Genomic DNA, 18,788 nt, shown 5'->3' with positions numbered 1-18,788 from the left:
TTTCTGTAGACCGGATTATGACATAGAGCCAAAGATTCAACATCTTTCAGGAAAGATGATGAAGGTATACTACTGCTATTGCTGCCAGGGGAAAACAAATTCTGGCAGGTTTTTTTTTAAATTGGTATTTAGAAAAATATAAATTGTCCAGATCAATTACCAGTTGATCTAATTGCTGCAAACCAGTTACCAGGAAGGTCAATTTGCTCTAAAGAGACATGAAATCAGATGCAATTAAATTTACGATAATCCTTTGTTCTCTGAAATCAGTCTTTTGCACAAAACTAATAGGCAGGATAAATGGGGAATCCCTACGTCTTTGTTTTCTTTACTGGTGATGTTGATCTCTGAAATTTCCCGGGGAATGTTATATTTCTTCTGTGATGTGTGGGGTAATTCCTGGGCTTCCACTTGGCCCTTCCTACCATGATAGCAGCCTTCGTTCTATGAGTCGGAGAGCCACTGTGGGGTTTTACCAATTAGTTTGTATAAAGAAAAATATACAGAGTGAGTTCACTGACCACTAGACCTACTGTGAGACAGACTTGGACGAAAACTCCATGTACCGTATGACTCCGTAAGTCACCCATTTGACTAGTAAAATGAAAAGTAGTACAGTTTTAAGGGTCAAAATTTAAGGTGGGTCAGCAGGGCTGCATTCCTTCTGTGGGCTCTAAGGAAGAATCAGTTTCTCTGCCTTTCTTAGCCCCTAGAGGCCTCCGACTTTGCTTGGATCATGGCTCAGCACACTCTGACCTCCACTTTTCTCATCACATCTCCTCTCTCTCTGACCCTCCTGACTCCGTCTTATAAGGACCTTTAAGATGCCATTGGCCCCATCTGGATAATTCAGGATAATTTCCCATCTTAAGATCTTTCAGGACATCTGCGAAGTCACCTATTCACAGGTTCCATTCTGGGGCTTAAGAAGTGAACTACTTCAGCCCATCCAGTAATCCTTGAAAAGTCTGGGTATTTTCCTTCCCACAATACACAATCACTCTGGTAAATGGCCGCAGATCCCGTGTGGGAGATGAGGAGGAAGAGTGGCCAAGTTGCAGGGTCTTTCCTAGGGAGTTTTCCCTCCCCTTCGATTTAAGGGGCCCTAGGGCTGTAAACTGGCTCAGGTGTGAGAATCAGGTGACGGACAATGACCCTACAATGTATAGCTCAGATCAGGTCTGTGGACGCCACAACTAGAACACTTTTACTTCTTAATATCGAGTAAAACTTTAGTGGAGTTCTCACGTATTTTATTCCTTCTTATCTTGTTCCCTAAGCCATCAGCAAGGATATCTGGAGTGAAACCATTCTGATTGCTACTCCATTCATGCTTGCTTTGCACCGTGTAATTATGATTCCATTTCTAATGGTCCTTGGCCTGTACTTGGCCTCTGCCCCTTGGAAACTAGCAGCAGGGAGAACCACAGTTGCCATTAAAAAAGGTAATTTTAGGGAATTACTTGGCGATCCAGTGCTTGGGACTCTACGCTTCCAATGCGGCAAGCCGCGCAGCCGAAGAAAGAGAAAAAAGGTAATTTTGGTTTGTGAGCGCAGACAGTCGTGAGAAGAAGAGTAGTCACAAGCCACGTGTCCCCGTCATCTTTCCGTGTGAGGGGTGAGCGTCGGAGCGCTCCCGATATCTCTTTTGCTCCTTCTGTTCAGCTCGGGATCCTGGGTGCCACGCGGTTGAGCCCCAGCCAGTTTACAAAGGCTGACCCAGGCTTGGCTGAAGCTTTTCTCACTTGTGTTCTTCTCACTCCAACTGTAAAGCAGTGCCGCCTGGACACAGCAGTGTAAGCTGCACCACTTCCCATGCCCAGCTGGTTCCTCTGAGAGTCCTCCGCAATGTCAGGGGTCTCAGCAAACTGCATGGGATGACGGACACATGAGGCTGGAGGAACCCAGAATTGCCCCTTTAGTGCCTTTAGCCTGCTTACGTAGCAGTAATCATTCGGCCACTTTATCACTACAAAAGGAATTTCTCACACGCCTACTACAATGATAGACAGGCAGGCTTGGAGGAAATTCCTGATTGACCAGGATACAAGCCAAGTGCCTGATGTGGCACTACATAGTCAGACAATCAATGGCGTTGCAAAATCTTAGAAATTAATCACAACTCTGTGAATATGTCCTGATGTCTTAATGCCTTTCTGGAGAGGGGAGGGAGTGATGCCTAAGATCTCCAAAAATGACAGAAGCACCGCATCCCTCCACCTTTATCAACAGAGCCCGAGAGCAGACCAACTGTGAGCTGCAGGGAAATCGGAAGAGTCAATTTCTTGTCATTTACAGAGGTGTCAATAAAGGCAGATGTGTATTATTCCAAAGACAGGAGACTAAAGCAGACTGTTCAGAAGGATTTATAACTCGAGTGAGATCTTAGATTATCTGTGTAACGTTTTCCACTGGCCATGCTGTGGTGAGGAAGGCCCATCAGTTTGTTCTGAGTGACAAGAGCTTGGTATAAGTCCCACTTAACCCTGGGATGTCCCACCAATGTCCTCCCATCTGCATGGCCCCAACACCCTCACTCTTTCATTGACACCCCAGTACCTCACATGTATTGAGCTAACATGTTCCCTTTTCGGCAGCATCTGTGAAAGCTTCCTTAGATCCAAATCCAACCAATCAGATAACACCTCATACAAAATTTAACCCACCCTTAATTAATGCATAAATACTTTTGTTTCTGTAATCTGGCCACTTCTCCCATTACCCTGTCATCACTTACGTCCAGCTGATGAAGTCCCATCTACTTTGAGAGTCCCCACGGGTGTGAGCATTAATAAAGTTTTATCTTTTATGCTTGTTGCTGGTTGTCATTAGTACAGCATACAGGAAGCTCTTAGATGGTGGATCGCCCAGGGGAGCCCTTTGGGGAGGTCAACACACGTGAAATAGGAGAGGTGTGTTCGGAGAGACAGTTCTCCATGGGTCTCTCTTTTCTTGCTGGGTATGCCAAGAATGCAAGTCCCTGACCACCCTTTCCCCTGGCCATTTCCCAGGATTGTGTTTGCAACAAGCAGCCTTGAGAGATGTGGTAATGTTTTTTCCTGGGGCAAAGAGCAGGCTTGCATACTGCTTGCCATAAAATAGGAGGTTCCCCAAGCTCAGTGTTTCCCAGCTGTGATGCAAACTCACTGTGTGCACAAAAACTATCAGGCCCACATTGCGTCACCACCGTGGGATTGTGGAGGCAGTGGTGAGAAAAAAATCATGAATGTGTAATGCTGATGCTGCTTCCTGTGCTGTGGGTAATAAAGTCCATGCAGTGAAATTTGATCCAGGAGTCTGGTAACTTCTGCCAGCACCCATGAAATAGGAACAGGCCAACATACTAGCTTGGAGAGAGAATGAAATGAAATCTCAGAGCCCGGAAGGTACAGGAAAAGGGCAACGTAGAGCCACAGAAGAAAGCCCAGAAGAATGTGGTCAAGGACAAAGCTGTTGGTGCCTTTTTTTTTTTTTTTTTTCTGCGGTACGCGGGCCTCTCACTGTTGTGGCCTCTCCCGTTGCGGAGCACAGGCTCCGGACGCGCAGGCTCAGCGGCCATGGCTCACGGGCCCAGCTGCTCCGCGGCATGTGGGATCTTCCCGGACCGGGGCACGAACCTGTGTCCCCTGCCTCGGCAGATGGACTCTCAACCACTGCGCCACCAGGGAAGCCCGTACAGCCTTTTTATAGATAAATACCTGCCAGAAGAGTCCTAGACTCTTTGAAAGGGACTTGAGACTCACTACTATATTTGCTTCGTAAAAAGAATGAGCACCAACACCACACACTGAAGGTAAACCCTGAAAAATGAAAAAAATAAATAAAGAAGAGCAGGCAACCAAGATCACAAATTTAAAGAGGTATATCAAGTTCCCTGGAAGAAGTCTGCAGCAAACGTAGAGAAATTCAAGGACATTCTACTTTTTAATTTTTATTTATTTATTTATTTGGCTGCATCGGGTCTTAGTTGCAGCATGCAGTGTCTTTTGTTGTGGCTCGCAGGCTCTTTGTTGTGGCAAGCGGGCTTCTCTAGTTGTGGCGCACAGGTTCTAGAGCGCACGGGCTCAGTAGTTGTGGCGCGGGCTTAGTTGCCCTGCAGCATGTGGGATCTTAGTTCCCCAACCAGGGATCGAACCCAAGTCCCCTGCACTGGAAGGCGGATTCTTAACCATTGGACCACAGCGAAGTCCCTCAAGGACATATTCCTGTCTTAGACTTTCCTTCTCCAGAACTTCCTCCTCCTATACCTCTCAGAAGATGGTTTAAATTTAACATAGAAGACTGTAATAGAGTAAGACAGTTAATACAGACAAAAATGGGAAAACACCAAGCCAGTGATGATACAGGGGAAGCAAACACCCATAATATTCTTAGTGAAGAGGCCTGCCTGAGGCTTGGGAGATGGTACCTGTGCTTTTGTTGCCTCTGTGTTTTAATGATTCGTTCTGATGGATTTGGACTAGGTAGACTCTAAGCTCTATGAGGTTCAATTTCTCTGGAAAAAACTAAATGGCTACTGGAAATAACTTTTTTCAAGCAACTATAATTTTTATTTTCTCAACTACAGGGTAGTAAAATAAAACAGTATGTTACATGTAATAATCTATTATGTCATAAAATATAATGCAAAATAATATGGAAGCCTAAAGGCTACCTTGAATTTGAAACATTCCTTCCATCATGCAATGGAAATGGTGTACCTTGGTGTGAATACACCATTCATGCATCTAAGTTAAGTCAGTTACACACTTTTAAAATAGCTTTATTGTGACACAATTCATATAACATACAATTCGCTAAGTGTACAATTCATTGTTTTTTAGAATCATTACAGAGTTGTGCAACCATCACCCACAATCAATTTTTGAACATTTTCATCATCCCCAAAACAACTCTGTACCCGTGAGCAGTCACTTCCTATTTCCCACCAACCCCCCACCCCGCACCATCCCTCAGCTGCCACTAATCTACTTTCTGTCCCTATGGATTTGCCTCTTTTTGACATTTCATATAAATGGAATCATACAACATGTGGCCTTCTGTGACTGGCTTCTTTCACTTATAATAATGTCTTTAAGATTCATCCATTTGTAGTATGTATCAATACTTCCTTCCTTTTTATGACTGAATAAATATTCCATTATATGGTTGTACCACATTTGATGTATCCATTTATCAGTTGATGGACATTTAAGTTGTTGCTATTTTTTTGGCTACTATGAATAATACTGCTGTGAACATTCATGTACAAGTTTTTGTGTGGACATATGTTTTCATCCCTCTTGTATATCTATGAGTGGAATTTCTGTCCATAGGATAACTCTGTTTCAGGAACTGACAGACTTTTCACAAAGTGCACCATTTTACATTCCCACCAGCAGTGCATGAGGTTTCCAATTACACTAACTGCTCACCAGCATTTGTTATTGTCCCTTTTACTATAGCCATCCTACTGGGTGTGAATTGGTATCTCATTGTGCTTTTGATTTGTATTTCTCTAATGACAAATGAAACTGAGCATCTTTTCAAATGCTTATTGGTCATTTGTATATCTTCAGAGAAATATCTGTTCATATCCTTTGCCTATTTTTATTTTATTTTATTTTTTATACATCTTTATTGTAGTATAATTGCTTTACAATGTTGTGTTAGTTTCTGCTATACAACAAAGTGAATCAGCTATATGCATACATATATCCCCATATCCCCTCCCTCTTGCGTCTCCCTCCCACCCTCCCTAACCCACCCCTCTAGGTGGTTACAAAGCACAGAGCTGATCTCCCTGTGCTATGTGGCTGCTTCCCACTAGCTATCTATTTTACATCTGGTAGTGTATATATGTCCATGCCACTCTCTCAATGCATCCCAGCCACCCCTTCCCCTTCCCTGTGTCCTCAAGTCCTTTCTCAACGTCTGCATCTTTATTCCTGCCCCACCACTAGGTTAATCAGTACCATTTTGCTAGATTCCATATATATGCGTTAGCATTATGGTATTTGTTTTTCTCTTTCTGACTTACTTCACTCTGTATGACAGACTCTAGGTCCATCCACCTCACTACAAATAACTCAGTTTCGTTTCTATGTTCTTTGCCTATTTTTAAATTGTTATTTGCCTTTTTGTCATTGAGTTATAAGATACTTTATATATTTTGGATATAAGTTGCTTAACAGCTACATGATTTGAAAATATTTTCTCCCTTTCTGTGGATTTGTCTTTTCACTTTTTTGATGGACACCTAAGAAGACTTTGCCTAATGCAATGTTATGAAGACCTACTCCTATGTTTCTTAGACTCCTTCTTCTAAAAGTTTTATAGTTTTAGCTCTATTTTTAGGTATATAATCCATTTGGAGTTAATTTTTGTGTATGATGTAAGCAAAGGGTCCAACTTTATTCTTTAGCATGAGGTTATCCAGTGTTATAGCACCATTCATTGAAAAGATTATTCTTTCCCCCATTGAATTATCTTGGCACCCTTTTTGAAAATCAGTTGATCATCAATGTGAGGGTTTATTTTTAGATTCTCAATTCTTTTTCATTGACCAATATGTATATTTTTATGCCAGTACCACACTATTTGATTACTGTAGCTTTGTAGCAAGTTTTGAGATCAGGAAGTGCAAGTCCTCCTACTTCTTTCTTTTTAAGATAGCTTTGGCTATTCTGAGTCCCTTTCATTTCCATATAAATTTTAGTTTGTCAATTTCGGGGGGGGCAGCTGAGATTTTGAAACAGATTATGTTGAATCTGTAAGTGACACACATATCTGGATGGAAGTAGATGCCATGCTCTGTACTGCCCTTTTTTTTTTTAATTAATTATTTTTGGCTGCTCTGGGTATTTGCTGCTGCATACAGTCTTTCTCTAGCTGCAGTGAGCCAGGGCTACTCTTCCTTGCCGTGCGTGGACTTCTCACTGCAGTGGCTTCTCTTGTAGTGGAGCACGGGCTCTAGGCACACAGGCTTCAGTAGTTGTGGCACACAGGCTCAGTAGTTTTGGCTTATAGGCTCTAGAGCGCAGGCTCACTAGTTGTGACACATGGGCTTAGTTGCCCTGCGGCATGTAGGATCTTCCCGGACCAGGGCTCGAACCTGTGCCCCCTGCATTGGCAGGCAGATTCTTAACCATTGCACCACCAGGGAAGTCCCTATACTGCTCTTAACAGAAGGAAAATCTGAAGACTGCTGGGGAAGTAGTTAAATTGCCCTTTTACAAGTAAAGAAATCAAGTGATTAGTTCTGCTTTTTCTCTTTTAAATGATCTCTTTACCTGATAAATCAGCATGTATTATAGTCATTGACTTTGAATCTCATTTTGCCATTTAGTCTTGGGAGGAATTTAACTTAATTTAATCTAGTACTGGACAGGCCATTGCAATTCTCCCTTGATTCACCTACACAGATCTGCAACTTCTATGTTTAACATTCATTTGAGATGTTACCATACCTTCCCTTAACTGTAAACTGCATATTTGTTTTCAAATGTAGGTTTAACTATTATTCAGGTATGGTGAGGCCAACAGATCAGAAAACAATTGCCATTGAAAAGACGGTTTCTCACAATTCCCAGAGGAGGGGGCGTGCCTCACCATGCAGGGCCACATGGGAAGCAGGAGGGTTAGCCAGGAGGCAGAGAGAACAAGGGTATAATATGGGCAAGAGTTTTTATTGTGGTTCCTGGGGGAAGGAATGGGCGAGGCAGGGTCAGCAGGCAGGCTAAACACCTTTAGGATTGCAAGTGTGAATAATTTCAGCAGGCTCTGGGTTATAGGGGCTGCCTATTACTTCTAATATCAGGGTACTTTTCAATATGATACACATTGTGCTGGGTAGAGACAGTGTCAATACTGTATTGTTAAGAATATGTTTGGTACTAGAAAGGATTGTCGTTCATATTAGACAGAATTGATGGTACTTGTCAGGAGTCTCCAGGGAAACCCCTTTGTAAGAACTGAGGCTCCATCATTTGCAGAGACATGGATGGACCTAGAGACTGTCATACAGAGTGAAGTAAGTCAGGAAGAGAAAAACGAATAACGTATATTAACGCTTATATGTGGAATCTAGAAAAATAGTACAGATGAACCTATTAGCAAAGCAGAAATAGTGACACAGACATAGAGAACGAACATCCGGACACCAAGGGGGAAAGAGGGGGTGTGTGAAGAATTGGGAGAATGGGATCGACATATATACACTACTATATAAAAAATATTTTTTCTCACTTGGGGTATTAAAGTTTTGTAGGAGAAAGTTCTTATTCTTAGGAAATTCATACTGAAGCATTTTAAGGTGAAGCGTCTTGATGCCTGAACTTATTTTCCGATGGCCTAGGAGGAAAAAAGTGGGTGTCGACAAACACAATCACACATGAGAGGATGGGTGAGAGCATAAAGAAAGCTGATGTTAAAAATTGTTGTGCAAAATCTTGCAAATTGTTAAATCTAGGTGGGTGGAATCTAGATGTTCATTATGCAATACTGTCAACTCTTCTATGTGTTTGAAATATTCCTAAATAAAAAAGTGAGAAAAAAAATAACATGGTGGTGAAGTGCTTCCAACAGTCAGCTTAAAGGGAAAAACTAAAGCTAACCATGATGCAGAGCATTGTTTATTCCTAGACAGAAGCCTGGATGAGATTAGATAGATACATTTGTCCCAGACTGGTTGCTTTCTAGATATACCCACTGCACCCCTTTGCTAAAATCCAGAGTCTCCTTTAAGGGAGTGCTTGGGTCCTGATGGTGAGGTCAGGCTAGCCTGAGCAGTCAAGAATCTATCCAAACACCATTGCGAGTGTACTTAATGCCACTGAATTGTATACTTTAAAACAGTTAAAATGGTAAATTTTGTTATATATATTTTACCACAACAAAAAAAATTTTAGAATCAGCTTGTTATAGTCACACACACAGCGGGGATAAAAACCTGCTGGGATTTTGACCAGGATGGTAGTGAGTCTCTATCACTTTGGAGAGAATAAGAGGTTTTCAAGTTGAGTCTTCCAGTCCATGGAGATGGCATGTACCTCCTTTAAGCCTTCCTTAATTTCTCTCAACGTCCTATTATAATATTTGGAGTATAAATCTTGCCATCTAATCATATTTGATTCTAAAATGTTGTTGTAAAACATGATACCTTCTTATTTTATTTTCTTCCTTTTTTATGATTTATTTATTTATTTTACACTAGGTCCTTGTTGGTTATCTATTTTATTTTATTTTATTTTTTAATTTAATTTTTGTTGAAAAAAAGACAGATTCTTTATTTAAATCAGCAAACTCAGATTCTTCAAGCCCCAGCCCATGGTGGGCAGCCTTCCCTCCCTGGTCCCCTCACCCCCACCCCTTAGCCACAGAGAGGGGAATGTAAAATGAGAGGCCTGAAGGCCTCTGCCAGGGCAGGCTGCCTCAGAAGCGTGGTGAGTGCAGTCCAGCTGGGGCTGGGGGAGCAGCCGCCACAGACCCCTCCCTATAAATTTAGTCCCTGCAGCCACAGCTGTGGGCGAGGCGTACTTGTGGGGAGAAGGCCGTTAGGCAGCATCCCTGACTCCCAGCCAAGGAATGGATTAGGGCACAGGGCTCAGGGGAAGAGAGGCCAGAGAGAAAGAGAAGAGGTATGGTGGGGAGAGGGGGTGATGCCCCCTTAATTTTGGTCCTGGGGAAAAGAGGCCAGTTGGTCCAATTTTGGTGGATTTGGAGAAGGGAATGTATTAGTAAGCACGGTGGGGAGGCCACTGTCAGGCACCCTCAGAGGAGACAGGCCAGGCCCCAACCCTGGCAGAGGGGAGTGTGAGAGCTCCAGGGGCTCTCAGGGAATGTCACTGCTAAAATATATATATATACACACACATATATATATATTAACCATTCATGGCAGGCGGGGGCAGGGCTGTGGGTGGGATCAGAGGATCTGGCGTGGCATCCCGTAGCTGGTCATGCCTGCCTGAGATGCCCCGCGGTTGGTCCCCATCTGTAACCCAATCACATTCTTGCCCTCCTGCAGCTGGTCGTCTGAGAAGTTCCGAGGGTTCTCCTTGGATTTCTTGGGAAACCAGTTGGGATCTCCAGAGAGGAGCCCATTGCTCTGGGCTACCGCCAGCCCACCCAGGTTCAGCAGTGTCCACTGCACACAGGCCATGTTCTTTCCTTCCCAGAGGTCCACAGTCTGGAAGATGTCAGTGGTGTTGATGCCGTGGCGCTCGGCTGCTTGCAGGAACTGGGAGATCTGCTCCATCTGCTTGAAGGCCATGGCGGAGGACTGGATCTTCCTCACTGGGGCCTGCCCCTCGGGGTACAGCCCATTAATGAGCTCACACAGCACCGTGCCATCCTTGAGTCAGTTCTGGAAGTTCTCGCGCCCAGGCTGGGGCCAGCCCACATCCTTGCGGCACTGGGCGGTGGTTCACTGGATCACGATCTGCTCCAGGTCTGCATCGTATTGTTTCTCAATCTTCTGCTGCACCTCCCGGCTCAGGCCGTAGTTAGGTCCCCTGCTGGCCATTCCAAAGTGTGGTGGTGTCTGGGGGAAGCGTTCACGCGGGCCGGAGAGCTGCGCACTCAAGGCGGGGTCTGCAGCGCGAGTGAAGCGCCAGGCCGGCCCCGGCCGCTATTTTAAATATAGCAGTGTGTACATGTCAGTCCCAAACTCCCAATCTATCCCTCCCCCCACCCCCAGTAACCATAAGTTCATTCTCTAAGTCTGTAAGACTCTTTCTGTTTTGTCAATAAGTTCATCTGTATCATTTTTTTAAGATTCCACATATAAGCAATATCATATGATATTTGTCTTTGTCTGACTTACTTTACTCAGTATGATAATCTCCAGGTCCACCCATCTTGCTGCAAGTGGCATTCTTTCATTCTTTTTAATGGTTGAGTAATATTCCATTGTGTATATGTACTGTCTTCTTTATCCGTTCCTCTGTCGATGGACGTTTAGGTTGCTTACGTGTCTTAGCTACTGTAAATAGTGCTGTTATGAACATTGGGGTGCGTGTATCCTTTCAAACCATGTTTTTATTGGAATATATGCCCAGGAGTGGGATTGCTGATTCATATGGTAGTTCTATTATTAGTTTTTTAAGGAACCTCCATCGTGTTCTCCATAGTGGCTGTATCAATTTACATTCCCACTGACAGTGTAGGAGGGTTCTCTTTTCTCCACACCCTCTCCAGCACTTGCTGTTTGTAGATACCTTCCCCCTTTAACTTCTAATTGTTTTCCGATTATAAATAAAAATGAAAGTGATTTAAAAAAAAAAAGAATCGTGACCCCCAAATAGATAAATGTTGGCAGTGGGCAGAGATGGGTGGGGAGCCAGAACAGACAAAGTAAATTAAGTAGGGCATTCCTGCCCAAAGGACACTAAAGGTCATCAGTGAACTTAGGATACGTGGCCCAGACATGAGCCCCATTCCCCAGGACAGCTGGTGATTCAAGGTTCCAGCCCCCCATTCCCTGAAGGCTCACAGCTGCTCCTCTTCGTCATTCACGGGGCTCCCTCTAGAGGTCAGAGTGTGCTACTGACATGATGGCCAAGTAGGGCCCCGCAGCGCAAGGTGGATGATCTCTCCCGTAAAGGGGGTGGAGGGAAGGAGATTTAGTATGGTCCTTGCCCACCCCTGGAAGGTATCATTCTTTTATTTGTGGGAGTGTGGAATTCCCCCCAGTGTTGGTCAGGTGGGTGAACCAAAATGGGAGTGCTGTGTGCTTGTGGAAGACAAAGGGAGTGAAGATCCCGATTATTGTGAATTGGCAGACTCCACGCTGTGGGGAATGGACGTGCTCCATATGGCCACTGATGGTGGGCAATGGAAATGTGGACCTCTTGGGTCTGGAGGGCCTTGTATGGGGCTACAAATTCAGGTCATGGGCTGGAAGTCTAAATAAGAAATGAAGCAGTGAGGGAGGTCACAAAAGTAAGTCAAACACCCTCAGGAGGCAGGAACAGGTCCACAGGGCCTGGGACTGAAGGATTCCCATTCTGTGCTGCTGATGTTATTAACTGGATTTCTAATGGCCACAAGCTCCTTGGGTGGCCTTGGGTGGCCAAGACACCTTCCCACTGGTCCTCAGCAGTCCAGAAGTTGTAACCCTGTGGGTCAGCTTCCTGGGCTGAGGGTCAGGGTAGGGCCACTGTCCTTGGGCTGCACTGCAAGAGCAGAGGTGTAAACACAGAGGCAGTCTTTGGGAAGATGTCAAGTCAAAGTTAGAACCAAAGAAGTCCTCAGTTAAAAGAAACTGGTCTGGTCATTAGGAGAGTCTTGGTTATAACCAAACCAGTGGAAGTGGAAAGAAACTGATAAGAAAGGACTCAGATGACATGTAACAGAGGCAGGACCTGAGTCTATAAAAATATACCTGTAGAGATTTTCTTAACCCGTTATCTGTCACAGACCCCCTTTGACAGTCTTGTGAAGCCTATGGACCCTTCTTAGAAAAATGTTCTTAAATGCATAAATACCTAGGGATCCTGGGGAAAGAACTTATATACTAACAAGGTTATTATCAAAATATATTTAAAAAACAAATTTGTGGGCTTCCCTGGTGGCGCAGTGGTTGAGAGTCCGCCTGCCGGTGCAGGGGACACGGGTTCGTGCCCCGGTCCGGGAAGATCCCACATGCCGCGGAGCGGCTGGGCCCGTGAGCCATGGCCGCTGAGCCTGCGCGTCCGGAGCCTGTGCTCCGCAGCGGGAGAGGCCACAACAGTGAGAGGCCCGTGTAATGCAAAAATAAAAAAATTAAAAAATTGTGCATCGTAATACATGTGCTCCTTTATTAATATATTAAATAACAAACTAATATACTTTCAATATAGGAATGGTTGCAATTTGCGTTTTGAGATAGAGTTTGTGTAATGTGATATGAAAATATACGTGATTTTAATTGGTGACAAAGTTACAAGTACTGCTAATATTACCAAAATCTGTTATTTCTATTTACAGTGGAAGGAAATGGTAATTTTCAGGTAGACATTAGTGAAAATAAACATGTACCTTCTTCCTATCCAAGTTCACACCCCTGTAAATTCTGTCCACAGACTCCACTCCAGAACACTGTTCTAGAGTCATTTTCATAAGGAACCCATTTCTTCTCCTTAGCGCCCTACCCAGGAAAAGTGGAGCTAAGGTTTCTCCAGGTTTGCCTAGTATAAGGTTTTAGTTCAATTGGCTTATATCAGAACTGGGAGGCAAAATCCTTCATTTCTTCCAGCTCAGTGTTTTTCAAACATTTTGACCTACAACCCATAATAAGAAATGCATCTTGCATTGAGACCCAGTGCACATACACACAACTGAAACTAAAATTTCACGAAACAATACTCTACTATATGTAGTATACGTACAGTACATAGTTTGCTAGGGCTGCCATAACAAAATATCACAGACTGTAGGGCTTAAGCAGTGGAATTTATTTTCTCATGGTTCTGGAGAATGGAAGTCCAAGATCAAAATGTCAGCAGGTTAGCTTACCCTTCCCCCTCCCCATATCCTCAAGTCTATTCTCTAGTAGGTCTGCATCTTTATTCCCATCTTGCCCCTAGGTTCTTCATGACCATCTTGTTGTTGTTGTTTTTTAGATTCCATATATATGTGTTAGCATATGGTATTTGTTTTTCTCTTTCTGACTTACTTCACTCTGTATGACAGACTCTAGGTCCATCCACCTCACTACAAATGACTCAATTTCATTTCCTTTTATGGCTGAGTAATATTCCATTGTATATATGTGCCACACCTTCTTTATCCATTCATCTGTTGATGGACATTTAGGTTGTTTCCATGTCCTGGCTATTGTAAATAGAGCTGCAATGAACATTGTGGTACATGACTCTTTTTGAATTATGGTTTTCTCAGGGTATATGCCCAGTAATGGGATTGCTGGGTCGTATGACAATCATTATCTTTTTAAACTTGCTGTAACAAGTTTAAAAAACTTGGCTCGTTAAATACCCTGAATGTGTCGAAATCACGTTTCTCTATTGTTTCAAATTTAGCTAAAAACTAAACATAACATAATACAGTCAAGGAAGTGACATCTCCTCACCGTTGCCATATTCTATTGATTAGAAGAATGTCACAGATCCTGCCACATTCAAAGGAAAGAGATTACACAAGGTCATGAACCCCAAGAGGGGGACCATGAGGGGTCATCCTAGAGTCTGTCCACCATACACACTCTGGAGGAGACAGAGTCTGAGTTTGGCCTAGGTAATAAACCAGAAGAAGGTAATAAAAACAATGAATGTGAGTGAGCTCAAAAGCTTCATGTCCTTTACGTGCGTAGCTTTTAACAACTACACAATAAGATTGAGATAAGTGACGGTACTTTCATTGTACAGATGAGTTACCTGGAGGGGACTATATTTCCCTGGCTGGGGAGTTGGGCCAAGGGGAGTATCTGGACTTAGAGGAACCAAAGAGTCAGTATCATTAGATGACCCAGGCTCAGGCTGAGAACCATCTGGGTTCAGCAGCAGAGACCAAACAGAGCTTCACCAACACTTGCAGACCATCCACTGACATTTGACTGACCACCACAGGACACTTGCATTGAGAACTTACTCTCTTTGTTGGCAGAGGGCAGTAGTTATTTGTTCTCTTGGTAACCACCCAGGAGATGTTATGCCTGATGGTGTCTTTGTTCAATCCATCCAAACTCTCTTCTGTGCACACTGTCTCCAAGAACCCAAGATACTAATAAGCCCCAGCAACTGGCAGGGGGGCTTGAAGACCTGAGAAGTGTGGAAGGTTCAGCCTGGTTGGGGTACAAGAAGGCTGTCTTCAGCATGTCAAGCTCAGGGGATGGGAATCCTAAAACCTAGCAACACAACCATAGGTGAAACATCTATTTTTCTTCAAGCATCCACTACGTGAGGGACTAGAGACATAAGTGAATAAAGCAGAGACTGTCTCTAGTAACTAAGGAAAATTCGGATTTCATTCATGTACTACGGATGTGTTTGTGATTACACCCAGCAAACATTTATTGAATCCTTCCAGGAAGAATACATCATAGATAGATTAGTACTATAATAGAGGGACCGAAGAAGTGTCCACGGAAGTATCCTGTAGGGCGGGGGGAAGGAGAGGAATTTCACGGAAGGCTTCTTGGAGAAGATAAATCATTTCCTTTGCAGTTAGGCATTGTAGAAATGGCAGCACTCTGCTACATAGCTGCTGAGGAGTGAGGCCTATATAAGGCAAGGCTTGAGCAAAACCCGGGAAGCCAAGCTGTGTGGAGAATTGGTGGAAACTATGGTTGAGAGAGTACTCAACCATACTTGAGAGGTAGGAGGGACTGAATTAAGGCCTTTGAACTGGGTTTACGGGTTTGGAATAGATTTTAAAGTCATTGGAACATCATGGATGGAAAGAACAGATTCAGAGGAATGCTTTAGAAAAAGAACTCTGCGGAGGACAGGTTGAGGGTAGGAAGAGATTTGAGTGAGGCAGTGTTAGTATAATCCAGACAGGAATTAATGACAGGTTGAGCCGAGGCTACGGAAGCAACTGGAAAGGAGGTGCAGAAGTCCATAGGGTGACCCTGGGAGATGGAAGAGTGGAAACCAACAAGAATTAAACCAAAGGCAGAGAAGATGGTGATGCCATTAACCAAACCCAGAAACAAGGGGGAGGAGTACACAGGTGAGGCAAATCAATGAAGGTGTACGATATGTTAAGTCTCAGGGGCTTGTAAGACATATTTGTGGGACTGTAGGTATACAGTTCAAGAGAGAGTTATCTTGAGTTACCTTTATCACCACGCAGACAAAATATTGAGTCATTTTCGAGAACAGTATTTGAAACTGTGAGAGTGCACTAAACTAGTTAGGAAGATAGTAGAGCATTGAGAGAGGGCTGGAGAGTGCTGTATATGTGAGAAAGAAGAAGTAGAAAGCAACTTAATAGGGACAGAAGTAGAATCAGGAGAGAGTGTGGTTCTGGTGACCAAGGGAGTAATTTTTTTTTCTGAGCATAGCCGATTTACGATGTTGTGTTAGTTTCAGGTGTACAGCAAAGTGCTTCAGTTATAGATATACATATATCTATTGTTTTTCAGATTCTTTTCCCATAGGGAAGCACATTTTAAGGAAGAATTACTGTTGGTAAACTAGACAAGATGAGAACTAAGCCAGGACCATTGGGCGAGGTGAGTAGGTCACTGGCAACTTTGGGGAGCAGTCTGAGAAGAGTGGCAGAAGCAGAACGGACTGCCTAAGGAGAGAGGAGGCTAAGGTATATCACATCAGTTACTTTTAGGAGAAATTTGAGAAGGGAAGAGTGTGAGAAAGGAAAGTGCCTTGAGGAAGGAGAGCGGGTATTTGAGACATTCTTGTAGCCACGCGCTACTCTTTTCCTCGCAAGAACACAGCTGTGCACGACAGGAAGAAGGGATGCGAGCCCCATTTATTTCTTAACACAAAACTCCAGATCTAAATTACCATCTGGGAAGGGAGGAGGGGGACATTAACTCTATTGTCAGATTCAGATTTTGCTCCGGCAGCTTTGGCTAAGTCTGCTGCAGCTGTATAAACTCCATCCCTCCACCCCAAACAAAACAACAAAACACCACCGCCTCCCTCCGCTTCTTCGTAATCTGGAAAAACCGAGCAGGTGCACCGTGCCGGAGTCCTGCGCCAAAGGCCCCTCTCCGAGCCGGCTTTAACCCGAAGGTGCTCGGCTCCTGAGCGGGTCCGGCCTGGTGTGCAGCTCCCGATGCAGCGCGCCGGGCGCAAACCCGATAGAGTCGCTTCAGTTCCGCCCACCCGATCTTCCCACGATGCTCAGGCTTTGCGGGCCGTGGCCTCTGTGGGGACATCAAGAACAGTCAGGAAAGCCCTCGGCCCTGCCTGCAGCCCCTTCGGCCCGCTGCAGTCAGCCTCCATTACCTTTTCCCGCGCCGCACCGCCCTCGGGAAAATGAAACCTTGTGGCGTCAGCTGAGGCAAAAGGGTATGAGCTTTTTACTAGGCAAAGAGAAAATGCAGAACCGACTTTACACAGCAAAGGGGTGTGTTGCCCCAGCCCGGTCGCCCGGACGCCCCGCCCAGGCCCGCCCTCTCGGCATCTGGGACTACATTTCCCAGAGGCCTCAGCGGCCCCCGAGGGGCAGGCCCGTCCGCTCTCCGCTCACACTGAGCAGTGACTGGCTTCTCCGGAGGAGGGCGGGGCCTACCCCAGCCAATGGGTCAGAGGCTCGTTACGGCGGCGGAAGCAGCGGCGCTGGGCTGAGGGGTGGGGGGCAGAGTGCTAGCGCCTCGGCGGCAGCGGCGGGTCCGGGAGCCCGAGGACGCCGGCTCCCCAGGCGGAGAGCGCACGAGAGCGAGCTCGAGGCGGCGCGGCGGCCACTCGGCGCAGCACTCAGGTAATGGCGGGACGGGCGCCTGGGAGCGGAGGGGAGGAGAGGGGAGGAGACGAGGGGGCGGGGCGGCCGAGCCGGGCTGCAGCGTCCTTCCCGCTGCGCGTCCCCGGGGAAGGGCAGCGGTCCCTCGTCTCCTGCGGCGCAAACCTGAGCTCTTTCGCGAGCTGAGCACGGCTTTTGGGTCGGCGGCAGAGGCCGGGTGTCCTGTGGCAAGGAAGGGAGAGGCGTCGGGAGGGCTGGGCTGATTCGGGCGTGGGGGCGTGGCGGGCGTGGGCCTTGGCGGGGAAGCTGAGAGGCCGGGGGAGCGCGGGCGGGCGGGCGGCCCAGGGAGTTTGGCTCCTGGAGCAGTTTAAAGTGACTCTCCACATCCGGGCCCTGCGCCCGCCGCTTTCAGACCCTGACCGAGGCGGGGCCTCCGAGCTCCCCGCCCCTTTCGCCTGCGGCGCTTGTCTGCCTCTGCCATTGGCTCAGCCTCGAGAGGTTTGGGCTGCCCCGGCGAGGCTCGCGCCTGATTGGCTGGCAGTCGGCGGGAGGGTGGGGCGGGATCTCAGCGCGCAGGCAGCGTTGGATTGGTGCGGGCCCCGGACTGACGCGCCCGGCGTGGGGCCAATGGGCGGGCGGGGGAGGTAGGGGCAGGTTCGGGGGAAGAGGACTGGAGCGCAGCGGCAGCCGGGCAGCGGGGGTGAGCGGGGCCGGCGGGGCTGGACAGCGGCGGGCCCAAGGCGCGCTGCGGCACGAGTCGTCCCCGCGACCTCGGAGCCCAGCGCTGCCACCGAGATGGGTCCTCCGCGGCACCCCCAGCCCGGCGATGTGGAATCGGGAGGGGCGGGCGGCGGGCGGCGGCAGGTAAAGGGCACACTGGTCCCGGGGCTCCTCAGAACGCCTGCCCCTTCCCCAGGGATGGAGTCTCAGAGACCCGGAGTGTCTGGAGACCTGTGTTCTCTGATCTCAGCGGGGGACTTCAGGGTGGGGGCAGGATTGCGGGCGTATCGGGGATATCGGCTCCTGAAGGAGGAGTGGGGGTCGATTTTAGGGAAAGTGGTGAAGGTCTCGGTTCCCTTTGGCTCAGTGGGGCTCTGTGAAAGGGGCGGGGGAGAAATCCGTCAATGGAGGCCTGTGCAAGAAAGCGTTTGAGAATTCCTTTCGGATCAGGTCTTGATGGAAGGTATCTGATCCCTTCTTAGGACAGGGCATCTGCCTCCGATTCCTCCTGTGACACACTGATGACAGTTCTGTTCACCTTGGTGTGAGGCTTAAGTCTTTCAAAGGCACATGCTATTTGCCTTGAAACTTTACACAGAAGTATATATATTGTGTTAAGATCTGTCACGTGGATGTTATACACAATGCAGTGCCGACTTTTGTGGCAATCCACAGGTATTGGGGGGCGGTGTCATAATATCCCCCAGCACCACATAAAC

General features: G+C 46.4%; 1 protein-coding gene and 1 pseudogene across 7 annotated transcripts in view; one reads left to right on the top strand and one right to left on the bottom strand.

Annotated features, from left to right (window-relative positions):
• Positions 1 to 9,845: 9,845 nt before the first annotated feature.
• On the bottom strand, positions 9,846 to 10,504 carry LOC132521891 (transgelin-2-like; annotated as a pseudogene).
• Positions 10,505 to 17,226: 6,722 nt separating this feature from the next.
• SAP130 (Sin3A associated protein 130) overlaps positions 17,227 to 18,788 on the top strand; it is a 75,595-nt gene continuing 74,033 nt past the window's right edge. For 5 of the 7 annotated variants that reach the window (XM_060153112.1, XM_060153111.1, XM_060153109.1 and 2 more), the window contains exon 1: positions 17,227 to 17,370. The gene's annotated coding sequence lies outside the window, so the exon portion shown is untranslated. Of the gene's footprint in view, positions 17,371 to 18,032; positions 18,050 to 18,788 lie in introns of those variants that run through there. The other 2 variants (XM_060153113.1, XM_060153108.1) reach the window with 2 other exon arrangements.

Source organism: Lagenorhynchus albirostris, chromosome 6 (genome assembly GCF_949774975.1).
Source record: "Lagenorhynchus albirostris chromosome 6, mLagAlb1.1, whole genome shotgun sequence".
Lineage (NCBI taxonomy): Eukaryota > Metazoa > Chordata > Mammalia > Artiodactyla > Delphinidae > Lagenorhynchus > Lagenorhynchus albirostris.
This window is presented reverse-complemented; position numbering and strand designations above follow the sequence as displayed.